Source organism: Schistocerca nitens, chromosome 6 (assembly GCF_023898315.1).
Source record: "Schistocerca nitens isolate TAMUIC-IGC-003100 chromosome 6, iqSchNite1.1, whole genome shotgun sequence".
NCBI classification, from domain to species: Eukaryota; Metazoa; Arthropoda; class Insecta; order Orthoptera; family Acrididae; genus Schistocerca; species Schistocerca nitens.
In genome coordinates, this window is record NC_064619.1 from 420,233,527 (window position 1) to 420,243,888 (window position 10,362).

Consider the following 10,362-nt stretch of genomic DNA (forward strand, 5'->3'; position numbering starts at 1 on the left):
TCCAACTCCACAGTGTTAGGATGACCAATTTTTATAATTCTGTATGGTCCTTTATACACGTGGTTAAACTTATGTATTTCAGAGTTTATTTTCTTTGATCTAGCATGAACCTTTACTAATACCAGGTCTCCCACTCGGTAAGTTATCGGTTTCACTAGTTTGTCGTGTCTTTCCTGTCTTTTCCTAGCCTTCTCCTTCATACTTAATTCCACCAGCTCCAACTTCCTTTCCCAGGTCAATGAACTTTCTGGTGGGTAGACTACCAACTCACGAAAAATACTCTCGGGTTCCTGATTAAGCAATACCTCACATGGTGCAAACCCTGTAGAATCATGTGGGAGGTGATTCCTAACCCGCTCAAATTCTTCCAGATATTCCTTCCATGAACCATGCTTCCTATGACAGTAGGTCCGGCATAAACGGTTCAATTCCTTCATTGTTCGTTCCGCTGGGTTAGAAGCTGGCCTATACCTAGAAATGGCAATTTGCTCTATTCCGTGCCCACTTAGCATCTCTGTCCATTCCTTTGACCTGAATTGTGACCCATTATCACTCAATATTCGCTTAGGAATACACACCTTTTGAAAATAGTCTTTCTCAAATTGGTTAATGATGGCCCTACTAGTAGCTTTCTTCAACGGGTAAAATTTTATGTACTTGGAAACCAGTTCTTCCGCTACTAAGATTTGTGTGTAGTTCCCTCGTGAGGCAGGAAGTGGCCCAAAGAGATCCACTGCAACTATGTCCTTAATTGCTGTTGGTACAATTGGATGCATATATCCTTTGTGCTGTACTGTGGTCGTCTTAGATTTCTGACAGGTGTCACATGTACTCAGTATTTTACGTATACGCCTTCCCATGTTGTTGAAAGCACAATCCAACTTCAACTTTTCCAGACACTTCTTCGGTCCATAATGCGCATTACTATAGTGCGTATACCAAATTAATTTTTCTACCACATGCTCAGGCACACAGAGTTTCCAGTTCTCCTCACTCTCCCTATTTCTTTTATAAAGTATCCCATTGTGAATATAATAAAATGTGCGAATTCTTTCCTCTCCTGCACACCTGTATTTGTTTTTAATTGTCTTTAATTTCTCATCCTCGTTCTGTTCCCTACGCACATTCCTTAGGAATTTCCTTATGAATTCTTCATACTGTACTCCCTTCATCAGGTTAATTCTAACCCCTTCTCCTTCCGGCCTGTCCACCAACATGCCTCTTGAGTCAGCTGGTAATCTTGACAAAGCATCAGGTATTATATGTGTTGCTCCTGGTTCATAAATTATCTCGAAGTCATAGTCCTGTAATGCCAGGGCCCATCGCGTTAGTCTGCTATGCCTCAACTTGCTTGTAGTCAGAAATGTAAGGGCCTTGTGATCAGTCACGACTTTCACATGCCTCCCAGCCAAATAATACCAGAAACGCTTAAACCCCCACACAATTGCCAATGCTTCCCTTTCAGTAATCGAATATTTCCTCTCCCAAGCATTTAAACTTCTGCTACCGAATGCTATTGTTCTTACTCTCTCACCTTTTCCGCTCCTCTCTACTTGGTATAAATGTATTCCTAGTCCATAGTCCGAGCTGTCTGCTCCTAAATAAAAATCCTTGGAAAAATCTGGGTGGTACAAGATATCTGCATTATATAGTGCTTCCTTAATATTCTCAAACTCAGTTTGGCATTCTGCACTCCAATGCCACGGCATCCTCGCCTTGGTCAATTCCCTCATATTCGGGGCATTAAGCATAGGTCCTTTGACAAACTTTCTATAAAACTCGCAAACCCCAAAGAATGCTCGCAACTGTTTCTTACTATGGGGAGCCGGAAAATTTCTAATAGCCTCCATTTTACTAGGATCAGGATAGATACCCTCCTCGGATATTATATGCCCCAGAAATTTTATCTTTGATTTGCCAAATTCCGACTTGTCCAGGTTTACAGTTACCCCTGCGGTTTCAAAAGCTGCCAAGATTGCATCCAGTCTATCCAAATGCTCTTCCCATGATTCGCTTGCTATCAAGAGGTCATCCACGTAGACAGTGACCTTCTTAAGTAACTCTTCACCTAGTATCTTATCCATCGCTCTTATAAACTCAGACACTGACACATTAAGTCCAAATGGCAACACTCTAAATTGATAGCACCTTCCTCCATAAGTAAATGCTGTATACTGGCGAGACTCTGCGGCCAATGGTATCTGCCAGTACCCAGCAGTCAAATCGATACTACTAAGCACCTTTGCCCCTCGGAATTTTTGAATCAGTTCTTCTATAGTTTCTGGTTTGTCCCTCTCCGGTTCGATGATTTTGTTCACCGTCCGGGCATCCAAAACTATCCTTACTTTTCCATCCTTCTTATCAGCAACAAATAGGGGGTTGTTGTATTGACTATTGGCCCGCTCTATAACCCCAAGGTCCATCATCCTCTGTATTTCTTCATCTACTGCTCTTCGTTTCGCCTGGGGAATGGGATACTGTTTTATATTGAACGGTTTATGGTTCTTTATCTTTAACTTACACTCCACTCCTTGCATGATACCTGGCCATTGAGAAAATACTTTACATCGCCTGTATAATACTGTGGCTAATTTCTTCTTAGTCCTCTCATCTAGGTGCGTCATCTCCTCCAATTTTTTTCTGATCTTGTCCTCTTTATGTCTATCCTCTCGTGCTACTCCCTCAAGGTATATCAACACTTCTGCTCCTGGTTCCTCTTCCCTGTATCCCGTGGTGGGTTCCTCTTCGTGACACAAATTTATTCTTCGGAATTCTTCCTCTTCTTCGATTGCACTCCCCTCCGCAAATTTCAACCTCTTCTCTTCTCCCTTTCTTCCTTTGACTTTGATAGTACCTTCATCAAAACTCACTACTGCATCAACTTCATTCAACCAATCTATCCCTAAAATAATCGATGTGTTTAATCCAGCCACCACCAAAAACGTTGCTTCGTATTCTTCTCCCTCTATTTCGAATGTAATTAACACTTGTTCTTTAATAGGTTTACTCTTTGCACCCAACGCGTTCACAATTCTCACTCCACTCACTGGGAAACTAGGCAAGCTAACATTTGCCTTTAATATCTGTTCATATAACCTTTTGGATATTGCACACGCTTCACTTCCTGTATCAACTAATGCCTCAATATTCAGTCCACATAACTTAATCCCTATCATGGGTAACCTGGGTTAGATTAGATTAGATTAGATTAGATTAATACTAGTTCCATGGATCATGAATACGATATTTCGTAATGATGTGGAACGAGTCGAATTTTCCAATACATGACATAATTAGGTTAATTTAACAACTTTATTTTTTTGTGTTTTTTGTTTTTCTTTATTTTTTATTTTTATTTTTTTAATATTTTTTTCTTTTTTTTCTTAATTTGTATCTAAAAATTCCTCTATGGAGTAGAAGGAGTTGTCATTCAGAAATTCTTTTAATTTCTTCTTAAATACTTGTTGGTTATCTGTCAGACTTTTGATACTATTTGGTAAGTGACCAAAGACTTTAGTGCCAGTATAATTCACCCCTTTCTGTGCCAAAGTTAGATTTAATCTTGAATAGTGAAGATCATCCTTTCTCCTAGTATTGTAGTTATGCACACTGCTATTACTTTTGAATTGGGTTTGGTTGTTAATAACAAATTTCATAAGAGAGTATATATACTGAGAAGCTACTGTGAATATCCCTAGATCCTTAAATAAATGTCTGCAGGATGATCTTGGGTGGACTCCAGCTATTATTCTGATTACACGCTTTTGTGCAATAAATACTTTATTCCTCAGTGATGAATTACCCCAAAATATGATGCCATATGAAAGCAATGAGTGAAAATAGGCGTAGTAAGCTAATTTACTAAGATGTTTATCACCAAAATTTGCAATGACCCTTATTGCATAAGTAGCTGAACTCAAACGTTTCAGCAGATCATCAATGTGTTTCTTCCAATTTAATCTCTCATCAATGGACACACCTAAAAATTTGGAATATTCTACCTTAGCTATATGCTTCTGATTAAGGTCTATATTTATTAATGGTGTCATACCATTCACTGTACGGAACTGTATGTACTGTGTCTTATCAAAATTCAGTGAGAGTCCGTTTACAAGGAACCACTTAGTAATTTTCTGAAAGACAGTATTGACAATTTCATCAGTTAATTCTTGTTTGTCAGGTGTGATTACTATACTTGTATCATCAGCAAAGAGAACTAACTTTGCCTCTTCATGAATATAGAATGGCAAGTCATTAATATATAATAAGAACAACAAAGGACCCAAGACTGACCCTTGTGGAACCCCATTCTTGATAGTTCCCCAGTTTGAGGAATGTGCTGATCTTTGCATGTTACGAGAACTACTTATTTCAACTTTCTGCACTCTTCCAGTTAGGTACGAATTAAACCATTTGTGCACTGTCCCACTCATGCCACAATACTTGAGCTTGTCTAGCAGAATTTCATGATTTACACAATCAAAAGCCTTTGAGAGATCACAAAAAATCCCAATGGGTGGTGTTCGGTTATTCAGATCATTCAAAATTTTACTGGTGAAAGCATATATGGCATTTTCTGTTGAAAAACCTTTCTGAAAACCAAACTGACATTTTGTTAGTACTTCATTTTTACAGATATGTGAAGCTACTCTTGAATACATTACTTTCTCAAAAATTTTGGATAAAGCTGTTAGAAGGGAGATTGGACGGTAATTGTTGACATCAGATCTATCCCCCTTTTTATGCAAAGGTATAACAATAGCATATTTCAGTCTATCAGGGAAAATGCCCTGTTCCAGAGAGCTATTACACAGGTGGCTGAGAATCTTACTTATCTGTTGAGAACAAGCTTTTAGTATTTTGCTGGAAATGCCATCAATTCCATGTGAGTTTTTGCTTTTAAGCAAGTTTATTATTTTCCTAATTTCAAAGGGAGAAGTGGGTGAGATTTCAATTGTATCAAATTGCATAGGTATGGCCTCTTCCATTAACAGCCTAGCATCTTCTAATGAACACCTGGATCCTACTATATCCACAACATTTAGAAAATGATTATTAAAAATATTTTCAACTTCTGACTTTTTGTTCGTAAAGTTTTCATTCAATTTGATGGTAATACTGTCTTCCTCTGCTCTTGGTTGACCTGTTTCTCTTTTAATAATATTCCAAATTGTTTTAATTTTATTATCAGAGTTGCTGATTTCAGACATGATACACATACTCCTGGATTTTTTAATAACTTTTCTTAATATAACACAGTAGTTTTTATAATTTTTGATAGTTTCTGGGTCACTACTCTTTCTTGCTGTCAGATACATTTCCCTTTTGCGGTTACAAGATATTTTTATACCCTTAGTAAGCCATGGTTTCTTACAAGGTTTCTTACGAGTATATTTAACTATTTTCTTGGGGAAGCAGTTTTCAAATGCATTTACAAAAATGTCATGAAATAAATTATATTTTAAATTGGCATCAGGTTCACGGTACACCTCATCCCAGTCTAACTGCTGTAGGCTTTCCCTGAAATTTGCAATTGTTAAATCGTTGACTGAACGTACCACTTTGGAGGACTGTTTAGTATTGCTGAATGGAGCTATGTCATATATTGTAACTAGCTGTGCACCATGATCAGAAAGACCATTCTCAACAGGCTGAGCATTTATCTGGTTAAACTTATCTTGGTCTATAAAGAAGTTATCTATCAGTGAGCTGCTATCCTTTACCACCCGAGTAGGAAAATCAATAACGGGTGTCAAATTGAAAGAACCGAGTAATACTTCAAGGTCATTTTTCCTATTACCCTCTTTCAGAGAATCTACATTGAAGTCCCCACAAATAATAATTTGCTTCCCCCTGTCTGACAGATAGCACAACAAGGAGTCCAAATTTTTCAGAAATAGATGAAAATTTCCTGATGGGGACCTATATACAGTTACAATTATAAATGTGCCTTTATTTAATTTAAGCTCACAGGCACATGCTTCTATATGTTTCTCTACACAAAACTTTTTTGTTTCTATACTTTTTGCACAATGATAACTTTTGACATATATGGCAACTCCTCCTTTCTCCATATTTTCTCTCATTACATGTGCAGAGAGCTTATATCCACTTACATTTACCTTATCCATATCAGTAACAATGTGATGCTCAGACAGGCATAGTATATCTATTTCATTCTCAGCTTCTAAATCTTCTAAACAAACCAGAAGCTCATCTACTTTATTCTTTAAACTCCCAATATTTTGATGAAATATACTTACATTATTTTTAATTATACCTTTATGAGAACCTTTCCTTATTCTAACATTTGCAGTACTCTCCTGTCTGAGTTTCTCATTGTGCTTAGGCCTAGTTCCTATACCAGTGGTCACACGGTGTTCAGAGAGGCAGATTATGTCAACTGGGTTGGGTGACTTTAATTCATCAATGCAATTACCTAGGACTGAGCTACAACTTGGTGGAAATAAAATTTCTGGTGATTGGTGAAAATTTATAATTGATAGCTGTGATTGGTGATCCAATGTGCTAGAATTGTGCTGTTTAATTTCTTTCCTAAACTGAAGATTTGTTTCAATCCTGACCTCTCGTAGAACTTGACATCTTTCTGTCTTACCTATCCTAAAAAAGGTGCTGCTCCAACACCTGTAACCACTGGTATTTTACCATTCATGGCAGTGCCTCCCCCCCTTAAATTTCCTGCTATTACCCCAGCCAGTTTCCCCTTCCCTTTCCTGTTGAGATGTAGGCCGTGCCTGGTATAGTCCCACCTACTGAGATAATCAACAGGAACCACACCAATATGAGCCCCCGCACCCGACCCAAGCAGCCGTTCCAACTCCAAATTAACTCTCCCAACAGAAGAGTCCAAATGAGGCCGGTCATGACGTCTACGTTCTTTGGGAATCCCACTTCTTTCCTCCAGTAGATCTTTTCTGAGGTCTCCACCATCGTCGTGTCTTAGTAGGTTTATTCTGGTCCTCGTAGCTCTCACTCCCGATCGGACCTCATCTGGAGTGTCATTCAGTTTTCCGGTCTCTCCTCCTCTTCTATATGCACCGTGTCATTCATTCGCCTATCCCATCTTCTCTCATGATCTCTTGGTTCTTCACTCCTTCTCCAATCATTTCTCCATTGACGTTCACCACCCTGGTTCCTGTATCTATGACTGCCACCTCTTCCTCTATAATTAGACGAATTACCGAAATGATTCCTTGGGTCATTACCTCCCCCTCGGTTTTGATCATTAGGTTGGTTGTGTCCCTGTGCTCGAACAGATTCCAACTGTTCCAGTATCTTCATCAAAGCTTCCCTATCTTCAATTAGGCTCCCGGATATAGTTTCTTGCATTCTCTGGCTCATTCTTCTTTTTATTGCAGATATCATTACGTCATCACTCAGGGGTTGTTCCAAGGTCTCGTTCAATTCCCACAAATGTTCAGCAAACTCTCTCAACGTTCCCCTCCATGTACTAAGTGACTTGCGATGGAGTAGGTCCTCAATTGCTGCACATTGATGGCTTTTGGACCAGTATTTCTTCAAGAATTCCTCTTCAAATTGGTCATAACTCGTAGTCCCTTTCTTCTTCCTGACTCCCCAAGTGAAGGCCTCACCTTCCATCCTATCTATTGCAAATTGAATCTTGTCTGAATCCTTAAGATGTGCTGGGAGAACTCCTTTTAGCCATTTCATAAATATCATTGGGTGCAATCCTCCTTTCGGTCTAAATTTCTGCCCTGTATTACTTTGGATGCACCGATTATCACTGCTCATCAATGTAACGACCTTACCTCCCCCAATTGCTAGGGTGGCATTGCTAATTCGTTTATCAATTTCTTCTGTCTTGCTCTCCAACTGCTGCACTCCCTGTTGTAACTGCTTGACTTCCATTTCAACCCTCTTGTTATCCTCTTCTCGTTGCACGGCTATAGCATTTCTCAGATTGACAGCTAGTTGGTTTTGCCTATCTCCTATCCCCTTAACCGCCTCGTTGCATTGTTTCTGCATCTGCGTCACCTCAGCGATTCGATGATTGCAATTTGTTTCCACTTCGTTGATTCTTTCTCCCAACTCGGCTTTCGTTTCTTCGATATCGTCTTCTATCTTTTTTGTTAATTTTCCTTCCACCTTTTCCACGTCTCCCTGGACTTGGTCTATGCTCTTCTGTAGCTTCTTTTCTCTCTCGTCGATGTCCATCTTCAGTCGTTCTTGCAACTCCTGCATTTCCTTCTTAAAATTATATTCCATCTTCACTTGTGATGTTTGGATCTCTTGGGCTATAGTTTCCTTAAATGACTCCAGGCTTTCTTTGGTTTCTTGTGAATTCTTTTCTAATGATGCGTTAGTTTCTTGTAAACGTTTCTCTAACGATGCGTTATTTTCTTGTAAACCTTTTAGTGATTCTCTTGTTTCTTGTAAACCTTTCTCTACTGCTTCTCGGAATATTCTTCCTTCTTCTCTATTTTCTTGTGAATTTTTCTTTATCAAGTCTACCAACATCGACCACTTATCTGCCTCCTCTGAAACTGGCCTAGCTCTCATCGCTTGTCCCGGTGTTTCAGGGTAACTAGTTGAATGTGCTGATGGGCTTCCTAATGACAATCCACAATCACTAATTCCTGAATCATCTTTGTCTTCCTGTCCTATCCCTTTCCTCTCAACTACTGCCCCACAGACCTGCTTATCTTCAGAAGACATTTTTGGTTTATATTTAATACCCAGGCAAGTAATACAAAATAACCTCCAATAACCCAAAACACTCCTAATTACCATTAAACTGATCAAACAGTACCTGCAATCCTTTCATTTAGTTCCCAAAATGATACTACATGCATGAGTACTGAACATAACAGCTCTCAAAAAACCTAAATATTTTCAATAACAATTTCCACATACACAGTTTATGTAAAACTGTTTCAAACAAGATAATCACAACATTCACAAAATCTATAAACGCAAATTCATCAAAACAATTATCATTTATCCAGTGCAGTGTGCATAAATAAGCATGCTAGACTTCCGAGTATGTTTCGCAACTTTTTTGAAATTACTGCAATTGAGCACTTTTCCTAATGTAAATACCAGTTAAAAACTGTTTACCTATTGCGAATACTGCACACTGCAATTTACTGTTATGTTAACCCGTCGTCTTCACTCACCAACCGACGTTACCGCGAGTCGCGATGTTTTGACGTTTGAGGTGGGTGTGGCTGTGCCGCCGCTGGAGCTCGCGTGAAGTTGAAGATCAGCTGCAAGGCGACGTAGTTCCCCGTCGGCCGCTCTGTGGTGCTACAGGCGGGCGTAGTTCGTAGTTCGGCCGTTAGATGCCGGAACTGCGCTCGTTGTCTCGAAGTTGCGTCGCTCCGTGGCGCTGTAGGCGGGCGTAGTTTGTAGTTCGGCCGCTAGATGCCGGGACTGCGCTCGGTATCTCGAAGTCGCGTCGCTCGCCGTGGTGTCGTGTGAAATCACCTCGCGGATCAAAGCTCTTTGGTGCAACTGCTACACGAGTCTGCGTGACGTCATTCACTAATTGCGTCGCCACAATACATTATCGTCAGCATACCAGTTTATGGGTCCACATGAAACCGTCCGATTTTCACCGTGCAAAAAACAATTTCAGTCAACTTGTTATCATTAAACACCTTTCTAACAACTTTTGTGACGAAATCTCGGCTCGTCTCACTATTTTACTGTTCACACGTGTCTCTCTTTAGTGTCCACTTTTCACGGTTTTTCGCGCGGATTTTCGCATTTGCACTTTATAACACAGTTTATTGACGCCATTGTTCTATTTAATATGGCAAGAAAAATAGTTTAGTCACAATCGTGAGATATTATTACTTCGTATTGTTCAAAAAATGCACTGTTCCTTATCGCGATTTTATCGTTCATGCACTGTCCCGATTCCACATTGAAAAATTAGTACGACTCGTCCGAAAATTGCACTTGTCCTTTCACGGTAAGCCAAGGGTGTAACATGCCCTTTATTTACTCTTATTGTTCCCGCTAGTTCGGGATCTAAATAGCAGCCCAAAATTAGATAATTAATTAATGTGACCGTGTACCTAATGGGCTGGCAATCGGATTGGACTGCTCAGGGGATGTTACATTCCGTATTGTCCTTCGCAAATACTGTAATAAGTACTGTTTGGTGGTAAGAAGGACACAACACAGTTTCACAAACAAGATCTATATTCTTAGCAAAAGCACAAAATAAGGAGACAGCCACTGCCTTCGTCAATACACTGTTAATGACGGCTAATCTCAGCACAGGTTTCTTTAGTTATTCTTAATCGTCACACGCAACGTCCAATCACTGTAATCCAAGTAATGCCGGCGCGGTAGACGCGGAGGTTCAATAAC